The sequence below is a fragment of the Melospiza melodia genome, chromosome 12 (assembly GCF_035770615.1).
Source record: "Melospiza melodia melodia isolate bMelMel2 chromosome 12, bMelMel2.pri, whole genome shotgun sequence".
In the NCBI taxonomy this organism is placed as follows: domain Eukaryota; kingdom Metazoa; phylum Chordata; class Aves; order Passeriformes; family Passerellidae; genus Melospiza; species Melospiza melodia.
The window spans coordinates 23,575,506-23,591,081 of NC_086205.1; the positions used below are offsets into that span (position 1 = coordinate 23,575,506).

At 41.4% G+C, this 15,576-nt stretch overlaps 1 protein-coding gene across 1 annotated transcript in view; it reads right to left on the reverse strand.

Moving 5' to 3' along the window:
- NLGN1 (neuroligin 1) overlaps positions 1-15,307 on the reverse strand; it is a 426,636-nt gene extending 411,329 nt beyond the window's left edge. Inside the window, exon 1 of the mRNA XM_063167300.1 lies at positions 15,165-15,307. The gene's annotated coding sequence lies outside the window, so the exon portion shown is untranslated. The remainder of the gene's footprint in view (positions 1-15,164) is intronic.
- Positions 15,308-15,576: the final 269 nt, after the last annotated feature.

A 15,576-nucleotide genomic window follows, 5' to 3' on the forward strand; every position in this document is an offset into this window, starting at 1 on the left:
AGCCCCATCCTTCTTGTTGTTCTCTTGTCAGCCCACATTGTTTTTCCTCTTGGGCCCAAGATCTGGATTGGCTGTCCTTGGGTCCCACCTAGAGAAGGAATTGTTTTATCTCCCTGCTCTGTGAAGAGAGCTCACGATCCCCTAATACGAAGCCTAGACTTACACACTAAAGCAGAACAGAATCTGAAAAGTAGAAAAGCTAAAATCTGAGGCATCAATATCAATCAATCAGAAATGCTGATGTGGGGTGGAAGCTCACTGCACATGGCTCAGAGGAGATTACAGCACCTCAGTCTGTCCTTCAGCGATGGGCAAGGACCAACCTGAGCAAACCCCAACCCTCCATCTCCTCCTTCTCCCACCCTCCAGCACTGCTGCTCCAAGGGACGAGTGTCAAACACTCCCTCAGGCACAGAGCTCATGCCCTGGGAGACTGAATGGCTTTTAAAGTTCCGTGCACCCCTGCAGCACAGCCCAAAGCAGCACAGCACAGGGCAGAAACCATCATGCCCCACAATAATATACTGCAGAAGGGAATCAAGAGAGGCACTTCAGCTGTCAGCACTTTTTTTCCTCACTTAGGATGAAAGAATGAAAATCTGGATTAGTTGCATGATCAGCTGTTGGGTTTTCTTTTAAAAATTCCCTACAAACTGTGTGGAAGGGAGCCAGCCACCAGCTTCAGCAATTCAGACTTGATATATTTAGGGAAAATGTACGTGCTTTCCTAATGAATATTTCCCCTGAGTCAGGGGAGCATAAGGAAATCTGAGGATTGCAGAGAATGAGGAGAAATGGATTTATAGAGTAAGCTGTAATTGTTTCAGGCTTCATGTGCAAGAGACAATAAAGGGGTCTGTACCACTGGATCCTTTACAAAATTAAAGGTTCTTTACTTAGGGCCAGTGGAATCTTTGAGAGTGAACTCCACCTGAACTGCAGTCATTGTTTGTACGATGGTTCAAACGATGCGGTGTGACACATTCAAAAACGCGCGCATAATTTAGATTAATTGCCCAGCACACGGACCTTTTACAGCCTGCAGTGAGACTGGAGCTCTGTGGCAGCACACAGCACAGAGAGGGAGGAGAACCCAGCTCAGGGTTCACTTGGCAGTGATTCTTGATTCTCCTGCACGTGTGATGCCGCTCCTGACAACAAATCCCCGCGGCCCTCCCTGCTCAGCTGCAGGAGCTGTCACTGCTCCTCACTCTCCTGGGTGAGTCACTCCAGCAGAAGGCTCTGACAGGAGCCCTTTGGTCCATTCACACTGAGGGAACAGCAGTCATTAGTCATATTGAACAGAATAAAAATGAATATCATCGACACGAAATGGGTTCTACGGAATCTGTTCCCAAACCCAGTGGGGCTGAACCCTTATATTGTGCAAACAGGCTCCACTGAATCAATAAACTCATTGATTTATATCAGCTGACAACTGCCCCGTTGAATTTAATGGGAAATTATCTCTTTTCTATAGATTTTTCCCTACTGCTTATAATTACAGTTCTCTCAAATTTTACAGGATGATTCAATGATCAACATTCTTTGTCAGGAATTTTAGAAATGGTCTCAGTTTTGGAAAGCAAGTACATGGGAGAGATTCAGAGCAGCTTTCAGACTGATCACAAACCTGAAGTTACTATTTATTACTGCAGTGCTGTCGGGAGCACACACCTCCCTAGAGAGCACAGCTCCCTGACAGCCTCCAGCCTTTCCCCACCCCAAGGCTGTGGTAGGCACCCCACACATTCTCCTGATGGTGGGAATGAGAAGGAGCAGATCCCTGGAAAACAGACAGGACACCTATACAACAGGAGACCTCACCCCACAGAGGTTTTTAGGGAGTCTCAACAGTGTTATAAACTGAGTAAATTCATCCAGGTTTGGGTCATCACTCATGTCCATGTGTACCCCAGCACAAACCTATAACCTGTTAAATGCCATTGGGGCACCATCATGGTTACTCCCTGGTTTCTTAGCTTTGGCCATTGGTATTGCTTGCAAGTTAAAGTTTATCCTGAATTGTTGGGTTTTTTTTTAATCTGAAGGAAGTTGCTTTCCTGCACCTCCATGGGAAATGTCCAACATTTACAGACTAAAGTTGCTTCCAGTAAATACATGGCAAATATGAACTCAAGGGCAATGGCACCAGCTGTCAGGGAGAGCCACTGGGTGCAGGAGTCCCCTCGTGAGCCACAGATCATCCTATCTGAGCCACACATTTAACCCTTTTCAACACCAGACAAATTCATACATTATGGAATTAGTGTGGTTTGGGTTGAAAGGAATGTCAAAGATCATCCACACCCAATCCCTCCACCATGGGAAGGGACACTTTCCACTAGACCAGGTTCCTCAGAGCCCCATTCAGTCTTGAACACTTTTATGCATTTAAAAGTTAGGAAGAAATATATCAACTACATTTAGAGCTGAAGAAAAGTACAGAGTTTTGCTGCCAATATTGCCTTAACTGGGACAGAAAATGCTTTCCCTATTTGGTTATAGAGGAAAAGTAATTTCTTTGCAGGTGGAGAAAAATTAATTTTGGGACAGAACCTTAGGTTATATCAGCTGAAATACACTGATCTACTGATCAAAGATAGGGTTTCATTAACTTAAAACAAAATGGTGGAGTTCATTTTTAAGTGATAATGCAAAACCTACACAGAGTAGACCCTCCAGTAAGGTGAGAAGTAAGAACTGTCTCTTCCTGTGAAGTTGCAGATTCATTTTCATAAATTTATGAAATACTTCTCAAGCTAGTGGGAGTTGCTGTGCAAAGAACTTCAGTGCATTTAAAACACTCTTAAAGGCATTAACCTCCCACATTTTATGTTACAGTGTTCCCTAGGTAACCTTGGGGCAGGAACAGCTCACCCCATGATGTGCACTTCCCCAAGAGGCTGTTAGAAGGAAAATCACCCCAAGACAGCAACAGCATTCAGACATCTTCTCTTTGAGTTACACCCTCATTACACCAGTAACATCAATTTATCTTTCCTCCCTGTAAATCAGAATCTTCCTGTTACCAGTACTTAAACACACTCACAAATAACCTTAACAGAGCACATATAACTCATATAACTTCAAAAATAAACAAACCCTTCAGCAAGCTAGGGATAATTGTGTAGGCAGATGAAGATCGATGGTGAATCCCAGGATATTGAAGTAGTAATTAAAAATAAACAAACAGGAGATAAAAATAGAACTTAAGCAAAATATTTTCCCATTAGGGGTATACAGTAGTCAAGCACCCTATCAAAAAAAAAAGGCAGGAGAAGAACAAATTTCTTTCTATTTTAAGTAAAATGAGATTCATATTCCTGAAGAAAACAGGCTGCAACCTCCAATTAAGTCAATTATCAAAGCCAGAATAAACTCCTTTTTTTTTTTGAGATTGGTAAATACTCAACATTTTTGAAAAATTCAGAGATTTCCTGCTCTTGACTATGCAAAACCTGTGAGTGTGATTTCTGCAATGCACACCAGTCACACCCTCCCCTGCCACCTGAAAGACCATGAGGAACATGGTGTTAAATGCCGTAGCCCAGCTCCTCTGCCTGAATTATTTAACAAAAAATCAGAATATAAATACAAGTATCTACAAAACGTCACTCCCTTGAAAATGAGAGCATATTGTGGCGTCACTTCAAAGCTAACACAAATACACTGGAAATCTTGCTTTAGTTTTCTCTTCTTCTGTACTGTGAGAAATGTGATGATCATGCAGAGGCGATACAAGCATTCAGTGAGAGACACAGACCCACACAAGGACACTCAGCACAGTCCATTCATGTTCCTTGTGCATACAGTCTTTGTTTTCCGCCTTTTGGGAGCAGGCTCAGTTTAATTTCAAGTGCAAAATTTAGAAATAAAAATGAAGGGATAAAGCAATAAGGAACATCAGCTTGCCATTCTTTTTACTTTTATGTGTAATTTCTGATTCTTCATTATAGTTACAATGCTTTCACTTATAGTTACAGTGCACTTTCACTTAAGCTTTCATCAATACTGTACAGAGTCATTTTGAGCCTTAGAAGATTCTAACCTGCAGTTAAGTATACACAAGCATGGCATTTCCTTACATCAGTTGAAATACTATGCGTCATGTCCAAAAATCACACTTCAATATGGAGGGGGAAAAAGGAGTTCAGCATCTATGGAAGCAACCATTACACTACTTTGCACTATCTGGGTTTATATGAATATTGATCCAGTTAAGCTGATATTTGTTCTGTTCCATACCATGTTCCTCAAGAAATATTCTGGTTCAACAGCTGTGCTAAAACACTACATCCCAGCCACTGCAGACACACCCATAATTCAAGTTTGCATATTGGCACCATTTTTCTTTCTGTACACTCTCCACATTATCCCTAAAATCCACTATAGAGCTGAGAGGAAAAGAAACATGGGACTCTGGATCACAACAAAGGAAAAAAATAACCATTTAGGACAGCAGCAGAGCCAAGTGTAATTCACAACTGAGCACCTTAATATCCAGAGTTTTCACACTCTGGTCTGAAAAATCTGCTCAATATATACAGCTTCTCTCTAATAAGATCAGGGCTCGAAGATCAGCCAAACCTACCCACTGCTTAGCTGGCACTGAATTTGCTAACGCATTTCTCAGATTCATACTTACTAATGGAGTCTTGAAAAGCTCTGCTGAGGTCAATGAGGATAGGAATCCTGAAGTCTTACTTCCTTATTCCACAGACTGGGTTTTTTTGTATCAAATCAGCCCTTTCTTTATCAAAAACAGGAGCAGACTTTGGCCACTGCTTCAACAATACAGTTCGTTGTAATACTGATGGGAAAAAAAAGCACAAGTGCTCTCAAATTCCTCTAAAAATCACTTTTTTGATTGCAAAGTGGGGGCAATGAGAACTGCTTTATCTTAAACATGAAAAATTACCAGTGATCAAGCACAAAGTGCTTCAGAATTGATGGAGGTTGGCTGAGCACGAGTACTGCTGAAAAGCCCAGCCACGAGGAGCCAGCTGGTGAGCTCTGGGGTGGGAATTCTTGGGAGGGCTCTGTGCTCTGCTGCAGCTCATGGCAGTCCTGTGCTCAGTGAAGCTCTTGGATTTTAGCTCTGGCCTTGGAACACGACACCAGAACCAGCAGAGGGGTAAAATGGTATGAAAAGAAATTAGAGGGATTCAAGTCAGCAGGAACTGATTTAATTTAGAATCATAGAATCATTTAGGCTGGAAAAGACCTCCAAGATAATCAAGTCCAGCCTTTGACTGATCAGCACCTTATCTGGCTCCAAGTGCCACACCCAGTCATTCCATGAACTCCTCCAGGAATGGTGACTCCACCTCCCTGGACAGCCCATTCCAATGCTCAGCAACCCTTTCCATGAAGGAACCTTTCCTGATGTCTAACCTGAACCTCTCCTGGCATGGTCTGAGGCTATGTCCTCCTGTCCTGTCACTAGGTTTAGCTTATTTTTAGACCACACGATCTACCTGATATCCAACTCCCAGGTTCTAACATTTGTCTTGGAGAACTTCTGGAGGAGCAGTGATATGCCAGAGGAAGGGCAAGCAGCAACCCAAACAGCTCATGGTTAGAGGCTGGATTTGGGATACTCAGTGCTTTCCTTGGAAGCAGGCACCAAGATTTAGCTGTTGTAAATTCTTATTATTCAGAGTGCTAACATGGCATAACTGTGTTTTGAGCTATCTGGAGTTATTGAGAATATCCCAGCATGTCCTGGAGCGTGAAACAAAGGCACAAGTAATCTCAGGCTTCAAAAGTTTAACCAAGTTGTGGTAGCAGGAGAAATTAATTCCGGTTAATGACAGCTTGCTGCACAACTTTCTCTATCTCCTTGCTATGTATATTGGCTTCTTCGAGAACCAGACATTAACAGCATGATCAAATAAAGGCATTTCAGTGCCCTGTCAGTGATAATGGTCCACAGAAACACTCCAGCAATCCAGGTAGTCATAGTTTAATTCACCTGAACACATGAATTCAGTTGTCTAGCCTGGGGAGAGCTGGGAAATCAGTGAGTGGGGATATACCTATATTTCTTATCATAAAATTCTGTCATTTTACCTTTGGTTATTTAAAAGTTACTGAGAAGATTCAAAACAAGTATGGAAAAATACTGCACCAATCCACATTGGGCAACTGCAAGTGTCAGATACCTTGTCTGCATTAACGTCCTCCAGCCCAAAAGCACCACTTAAACCTCAGAGTAATATTTTCTGTAATCTCCACACCACACTTCCATCTTTGTGGAAGGCTGTAGCTGTGCATGAACCCAGCAACATAAAAACTTGGAGTAATGTAGGACTGTATTAAATTATGCATAATAGAAGAGCAAGTGGCAGATGGTATTGTAGAGTATGCTGAGATACTGGTATTTATACAATAGGCATTAAAATAAATGTGTCTAGATAAATGAGGTTATTTGCAGGTATGATGCACCTGACACTGAAATAAATGTTTATTTTCAGGTTGCATGCATCATGCACAGGTTATTTTAGACAGATTTGCATCTGTCACACTGCAAGATTGATGTGACACAGAAAGGCAGACAGTAGTAAAGGGAGCTCACAGTAGCAGGTATTGGAGACAGACAACTATTAGGAGACAAAGGCTTCATAAAACAACAGCATGGAACAAAAAAAAAAACCTACCAACATCAGGGGAAACAGGAGGGACAATAGGAGGTGGCAAAATGCTTCAAATCACTTGAAAAATGACAAATGAGATCAGGAAGTTAAAAGAGACCTGTCCTGGAAAAAAAATTACTGCAAGATGTAAGAGCAGCTGCTATGGAGTGTGACAGCCACTTAGGAGAGAGGGAAAAACACTTCTGCCTTTTGCTCTACTCATCCCAGTGAATGGCAAGGCTCAAAGACAGGAAATGCTGTCACAAATCAAAGCAGTGTCCACCTCCTCCAGTCCCCTCTCATACCCTGGGACAGAACTCGGCAGTTGAGGTGTGGGTCCCTTTCACTGTCCTCATAAAAATACAGAACAAAAATCCACTGCAAACAGCACATATAGCACTCCCTAAACTACCCTGGCAATATTTCCCCACAGCTGTAAGCAGATTTTTGACCTTCAAGTCTGTTGCCCTTCATAGATGCCCACATTCCCCAGCTTATAAAAGAATACAAAGATGGACTTATATAAAACCTCCTGTATTTTTGTCAGAAAAAAAAGATCTCTAGGAGGAGATGGGTCACATTATATTCTGCCAGGTCTTACTTGGAAGAAATTCAAACAATCACATGGGAACCAAAGCAAGAGTTTGAGTGACAGGTGGTAAAAACTTGATGGGGATAACAGTGATATTTTGCTCATAAGGAATATTAATGATGGAGGGAGAATGCAAATAGCCCAGCTTCTGAATGGGAAGGGAGCACTCCTTTCTGCAGAGCTCCAGACACACCAAGAACCCTGCATGCTTGAACAGTTGTCCAGCCTTTCACCACTCTGGGATAAAGTCACTGCTTCATTTACCAGGCCTGTGGCTCAGACACTTTGGGGTACTGGGGGAGGTGAAGTGTCTGTGCACAAATTAAGCATGTTTTTTCTCCTTTACAAAACATCAGAAATAAAATGAATTTAAAGTCTCATTCCACTGGTGCATTTAGAAGCTCCTCAAATAGTCTATTCCAAACCCACAGCAATTCTATAAAACAAAATGAATAGCACAAATCCAGCAAATATATCTCCTGCCAAGATGAGCTCTCCTGTTTTAAAATCTTTTATAGCATCTAATGTATTTATTTGCATCAAGAGGGCATTATGCCAGTTAACATCTGTGTTCTCTAGAGTTGGTAATTCTGCCTCCCATAACTAGTCATCAATTCTGCATGAAAATACACAACTGTCTTTCCACTATAGATTCTATCTGCTGCTCAAATTTTCCATGCACACTTAGAGAAATATTTAGTAAAATTCTTCTGCACAAAGAGATACAGACAGGAAAGGACAATTCAAACCTCTTTGGACACCCCACCCCCACCTACTGATGATATTTATGGACCTTTGTATTCAGTGCTGATATTCCATTATGAAAATAATTAAAGACCAAATCTCCTGCTAATATAAATTGACATGGCTTCTTTGAAAGGTACAGGAAATTCCCCAGATGTCCATCAGCTAACGAGTGAGTCCTGAAACCCTAGGGCAATCCACAGCACACTAAATCAGTAAATGCACATATATTTTAATGTGGTTTAAATGACCTTAACTAACAATCAAATCAATGGAGGTGTCTCCTCCTGAAAGGCAGACATAATTTCACCACAAGTAAGGAAATTTTTCTGGCTCATAACAGAAAAACTAGGTGCCAGAATTGCAAACACACTCATTCTTTCTTCAGATTTAGGTGTCTGAATACCTTTCCTTATCTGGCATTAAATGAGCAGGAAAGAAACCCATCCTTTGCCAGTCAGAAATGATAAAGGAGAATCAAAGCTGTGGGAGACAATGAAAGGATCTGAGATTTGGCCAAGATCAGGAGCAACTGGGTGGATCCAAGGCAAGCCATGTGCCAAGCAAAATTATGTAGGTCATTAGAACGCAGTGAAAGAACCAATTTTGTTTCCAGCACCACCACAAGGTTTCCTTCCTCAGCTGGCCCTGCTGCCAGCCTGACCAACCCCAGGGTGTACCATGCTGCTCACTGGCAACATCCCTAAAGGCTGCAAGCTAAAACTCTGCTTGGAACACCAAAACCTCCAGCTCTCAGCCCTAAAACTCAGTTATTGGGATGTTGGCTTGTCAATGTCTGTATTTGGTTTTAAGATAAAAGCTCCTAGCCCTCTGCTTTCTCTAAAGAATTTCCCTGCAGTTGGAAACCCAAGAGTTGTGTATTTTCTGCACACCAGCATGAGCAGAAAATGCCAGTCCAGCAGCATGGTCTGGTGGCTATCCTGCTAATTAGTGAGCTAACCATTGCCTAAGTGACAGGTGGTTCATAAAGGCCACTTACAGATGGCCTGGGGGGTATTAGCAGAAGGACAACAGGCCACATTCCACTGCCCCACTCAGCATCTGCAGTGCACATTTTATTGTCTGACTGCTTCCCCAGGACCCTTCAGCACTTCGTGCTTGGGATCTGTGCTTTGGTTCCTGCACAGCTTCAATTGTACAAGAAAATAGCTGTGTAACACTCCAGCAATCAGAACAAGGCATTTCAGATGAAGTGCTGTGTGCTCTGAATATCCACAGAAGAAACATCTTAAAATGATGAGGTCAACAACATACCCAGCATCTTCTAGAGAAAACACATACCAGTTTTTACTGCTTCTTGAGAGGTTTGTGAGCCAAATTATAGTTCCTATATTATTGTCAAGCACAGTACTCAGGTTCTCGGTTTATTAGTCAGAGGCAGGCATTTTATTTATCTGTTGCAGTTACTGTTTTTTCTTTTTTTCCTTCAGGTTTCTCTTCCACTTGGTGCTTTCTCTTGAAATTGCTCATATTTTGAACAAGAAAGCAGATTTATTTTCTGTGATCTATGTTCAGTTGGTGATATCAGAAAATAAGTAGAAGAATGTGGTATGGTTTCAGGTTACATGTGGGAGCCAATTTTCTAGGATTAATGGCTCAATTAAATGGAAGTATAACTTCAATATTCTTTTTAAAAATGTGTATCAAATCACACCATCTTTCTCATCCCTGGAAAATGTTTTAGCTATTTTACAGACCAGTGAAGTTCTGAAAGTAGGGTCTTTTTTTGTCTCAATCACAACAGACTAAACTTTCAAGCTTGTGTACATATATTCTTGCAGAACAATTTATGGCAGTGCAATGCCAGTCAATACCACAATTAAAGAAACAACAGGGCTTCCACACCAGCTATGACTATAAATTACTCTTTACCTCACTGTTCAGGTTATTAACTCAATTAATCCTTTTGTCCAGAACTCACCACCTTTATAGATAGTTCTCCAGCACAGAAGGTTAACGTGGAGCCATTCAGCCAAAGCACTTTTTGCCTTCCCCTTCTCAATATAAATACTCAAAGTGGTTCAAATTTGGCTTAATGCATTTAAAACAGGAAATTAGGTACTTCTGCATTTGCCAAAAAAATGGCTTATGCTGAGGCTTTTTTGTTCTCACTGCACTCTGCAATAATCAAAGGCTAATGAGCAAAATTTCTCTGTGAGTAGGTGAGAAATCCTTTGAGTTTTTCCCCCCCCACTCTTTTCTGAGACTGAACTATGACAGTCAGAGAACTTTTTTATTTTGTAAATGAAAAGCATTATAGTGTGGCAGTGCATTCCACATGAATACAGCACCAGCCAGAATGAAGGAACCACTTACTAATCTGATGTGATTCTACCCAATTCTCCCACACACCTGACTCATGGTCAAGCTGTTGAGCCTCCATATATTGTGATTAATGTAAGCAGCAAGTGTTCTACTTTGACAGGATATTTTGACTCCACCTTTCTATTTCCCACTTAGCCCAGACCTGAAAGCAGTGAGAAATGGCATGATCAGAATCATCTGAGTAGTTCTGATACTTCTGTATAAAAAAGTGCTCTAATATTATTTGGCAGGGACTGCTGCCTCCTAATCATCAGACTCACATCTTCACAACACAGACAGCAACAATAGGCACTGTCATTTCCCCTAGAATTGGAGCACAAAAGCCTTCAATATGTTTGATTTTTCTGTCTCAGAACTCTTGATTTTCCAGGTTGTCCCTAAACACAAACCACAGAAATTTTATTGTTCGTTTTACAATGAAACATTTCAGTATTGTAGCTTATTGTTTGAATGGTAATTAGGTATTTTTGATCTTCTTTTGAATGCTACTTTTTTTTTTTTTTATTTAAACACTTTTTGTTGTTGAGCAAACTGAGGTATATTCCTGGCTGCCACACTACAAACAACTCAATTTGGCAGATGCTGCACCTGCCACTGTTTTGTGTCTCCTCATAAGAGCAGGGAATTGCACTGGTGCAAATGTCCCTGTTGATCTGCCTCTGCCACCCATGTCTGCCTTACACTTTACGCTGGCATCCATCAATTCCCACCGTGTTTCAGCACAGATGATGCAGAAACACCAGGCATTGCAAATCCTGGCCACAGTCTGAGCAATACAGACTTAAGGCATTTATTTCTCAAACATCCCACTCCAACATCTGGGGAGAAATAGCAACCACAGTGCAAGTTCTTGAATTAGGCTGCTCTATGAGGAAATCAAGGACTTTTTTGTGCATCTGTATGCATGAAGATCACATATTCTACCAAGAGCAGCAGAGCATGATAGAAGTTCATTGTGCTTTAGTGAAAAGGTCATTAGACATTTGAAATAGTAATTACCTGTATCTATTCACCATCCCCTATGACATCCCTAGTAAGAGAGTTCTCTTTTATCGTGCCTTTTAGACTGTACATTTCACAGACACTGTAACAAGGAATGCAGGGATGTTTTTAATTACTTTTATATTTTGAAATAAATTATTATGCAATACTTTTGGGGGTGCCATCTTTCTTTTGTGAGCTTGGAATGAAAAAGTGAAATGCCTAGCAGAAAAAACATTGACAAATATTGTTGGCCTCTCTAAAAAAGAATTATTAATTAAACCACAGCACTCTGGTGCATTAAAATACCTGTTGCTCAATTCTGTGTTTGAGAGATAGGAGGAGGCAGCAAGGGGCCACCAGAGTTATCCAAGGCAGAGATATTGCATCATGCTCAGGTTATGATCAGTTGTTTTATAAAAACAAGATCAGACCATGACCAGCAGCAACTCCAGCCTAGCTGCACTTGCTTTTTTTTTTTTTCTCTTGTCCCCAAGAAGACACTTAATATAAAATTTAATCATCCAAAATTGCCAGACCCAGGGCTCACTAATAAAAGGTCCCCTCACTGAAGGGATACAGAATGGGTTTTTTTTAAATTAAAGTCTTTGTACTTCACATTTCAAATGCTTTTTGATTTTTTCCTTTTTCTTTTTTTTTTACCTTTAATATAAGCTAAAAATAATTTTAATGGTGATTGCCATGGCAATAAGTAAGCTAAGCTCTCAATATTTGAGCTTCCAGCTAACGCTGGCGTGTTCAGTGTCGTGATTTGACTGTGATTTATCACACCCAGTTTAGCAGAACAAACCCCACACAGCACTGAAGCTCATCATGGCTCCACACAGGGCAGCACAGGGAGGAATTTGGATCCAGCTGGGAAAGGAACAAGGATACCTGAAGTCTAAGTGGTTTCTTGGAAGTAGGAGTGCTATGCTTAAACATATGGGAGTGCAGCTGCAACAGTGCTGCTTTCAGCCAGGACTGGCTATGGAGGGGCTGCTCTGCATTTTCCACGTGCTCCCCTTCCCAACCCTCCTGCTTTGCTGCAGGAAACTTTCTTCTGCACAAAGCCTGCTTCACCTGCATTTTATCAGAGGCAATAAATCCAGTCCTAAGTAAAGAGCTCCAAGACTCTGGAAATCAACCTGGAGTACTGAAGGAGCCTCCATGACTTTGGTGGGGCATTAAGAAAAAGAACTTGCATGGATATCAAAACAAAACTGTTATTGATAAGGCATTAAGAGGAATGTTATATCTCTGCCTTGGTTTTATTAAAGAAATATGATGTTTCTCTTCAAATCACACAAATATATGATTGTCTATAGGGGACATAAAAGATGGGTAATCAAGAAAACTTTCAATGTTTTTTCCTGCTTGACTCACTGTATAAAGGGCAAGGAGCCTGATTTTATAGATCCTAAAATATAAAAAGGACTCAAACCGCAATATACAGCTTTTTGTTGTTGTTTGCTTCAATAAATCTACATTTTATCTTCTCTGCAGGGCACAAGTTTATCTTCCAAACAGCATCCATTTTGAAAAAGTACTCATCAGCACTGCAGGATAGTTTGTTTTTTTTTTGAGAAGTGCTGGAGGATTTCTGACTCCTAGGGAGCAGGAGTATCAGAATAATATAAAGATTAGAGCTTAAAACATAAGTAGAGGAGAGTATATCTGCCCTCACCTTCTGGGACAGACAGTGCTCTGGTGTGCAGATCACTGTTAGAAAATGCACAGCCTCACTGCAAAGTGTAAGAAAAGCAGCACTATGGTGCAGGTGTGCATTCAGGAGCCAGGTGCAGCCTGATTCTGACACCACACGTAGCCAGTCACATGTGACTTGTAATTTTTCACTTGTTCTGCATCTCTGTATAACTTCCCTCAAATCAAAACCCCAGTTCATCATGCTGCACATTACCACCAGGACCCATTACCACAGCTTGAGCCTTTATTAAGGTATCAATATTCTTCCCAGCACTCTTTGCTCCACAATCCCCAATTAAATTACTGCTTTAATTGTCTGCTGTCACTGACAGATAGGTGAGTTCATGTGCTACTCCACAACTGAAGGTACTTGCCTAACTGCAGAATTACAGTACAGACTTAACTATTTTTTCTTTATGCATAAGAAATGGTTATAAATCACTGCTTCAGCACAATCTGCTCCAAATGGTGTGTTTGGGGATTTTTTCCCCCCTTTTTCCAGGCTGTGATTCAAATTAGCACTTGCCACTAGCTCGATTTAAAAGTTACTTTCTGCTTTCCAATTTTAAAGGTCCTTCCTGCTTACCAATCCCTATCAATATTCTAAGAGCCCTAATATTCACCATGAGTATTTCTCTTAACATAGAAATTTTTTTTAAGTAGTTGTCCATATTTTGTGTGTATGGGAATCCTTCTTATATTTTAATGGAGAGGCAAGAATGAGGAAAGGGATTGACACACTGGAGTGAAGTTAGAAAGGCAAATTCTTTAAGTTTTCTAGTAAATAATACATTGTTTTACCTGGACTAAACCTCACCAAAAATGCTCAGGAGCAATGGCATCCACCTGCACATGGCTAAAAGTGACAGTGCCTCCAGCCACACAATATCCTTTTTATTCTGTTTTGATTGTTTTATACGAGATCAGAGATTTAAACTGTGCTGAAGTGCTTTATAGCTCCAGCTAAGTTAAGAACTGACATTTTAATGGCACGTTTGAGGAATTTATATAGACAAGTCACCTGACCCTAATGCGATAGCTCCAGTGCAGCCCGGAGTAATTCAGCCCAGACCCCTTGGGGTCAGACACAGCCGTAACTCTCTTTAGTCTCTGAGCTATTAAAATTCAGCCAGACTGTGAAGCTGACAGCTGTTTACTGTAAGGTTACCTCCCGCCTGCCAAATAATGGGGCTGCTCTTGGCACCTTTCCACGCTCTGAGTGGAGAAAAGGCTTCCCTGTCATCAGGACGGAGCTGAAAGCGCCGCGCTCCTCCAGCCAGGAACGTGGGTACCTTGGAACGGGCTGAAGTGAGACTGGGCTGCTCCATTCCCTTGCCTCACTTCTTCTCAAAGCAAATGCTATCACAACGTTTGAGGGGAATGATAACTCCGAGCTGGAATTCCGCCTGGTAATAGTGGCAGACCCACAGAGAGGTTAAGAGAAATGGCACCTGCTCTTACAGAGCCTCCCAGCTTTCTGAGAATACCCACATTGCTGTGGGAGAGAAAACCAGGCTTGCTCCCCTAGCCATAAGCAAAAAGAAATACTTTCTCCTTTGTTACATTAAAAAAAAAAAAAAAAAAAAGCCATAATTTTTTTATCATCAGCTGCCAAGAAGATGCATATTAACGATACAAATGTCATGTCAAGGTCAGGAAACACCACAGAAAAGTCAGCAAAATCTTCTCATTAGAGCCCTAATCCCCATTCCTCATAGGTTTGTAATTCTGTGTTTTACTGTTTCTAAAACCGCTCTCACGTCTGCAGAAAACATTTTGTATTATAACAGTATTAGCTAAAAATAGGGTAGGGAATACAACAACTCCCCTTCCTTTTCAGCTTTCCAGCTCTCCTGTGTGCTCTCTGCACAAGCCCATGAGTTTACACTCCCTGCCACAAAGCTTGGGTGTATCACCAAAGAGGACAAGCCCTCCTCATTTTCCCTTGTAGTCAAAACCCCATGCTCAAAGGTACAATTCAGAACCACTCTCAACATGTGCAAACAAACAAAATCTTCCATTTTTTCAGCCACTTTAACTGTGAAGCGTACATAACAGGCAATAAAACAACAAATTCTTCCTCTTGCCATGTTTTAAAAAGAAAATAGAGAGATAACTAGCAATTTTCACTCAAAAAATGCAGTGTAACTACCTACCTGCAACAGCACTGCTGGGCTTCTGATCCTCACAAGGGAGCTGCAGTCCACCACCCCAGCTGGCTCAGGTGGAGCCCCCTGAACACCTCTCCTTTTAACATTTGCTGTTAATTAGCTCTAAATAGCTTTCCTTGCACCTGCCTTGTTTGGGTCTTAGGCTCCGTGTAAGCGACCCCAAGTCCCAAACTGGGTGTGGGAGTTGAGTGTGGTGAGCAGCAACTGCTGTGTGGGAGTTTCAGGAGCCGGCTGGGAGGCAGCTCTCTGCTACTTGTGGGTTTTAAGTCACTTGATAACTTCTGAAAATCTTATCCGAGTGCTTTGAACACCACCAAACGTGAGCAAAACTGGGATGCGATGAAGATACTGCTTGTGAACGCAAAAAGCGTTTTCACCCTAAAATGAGCTGGAAAGC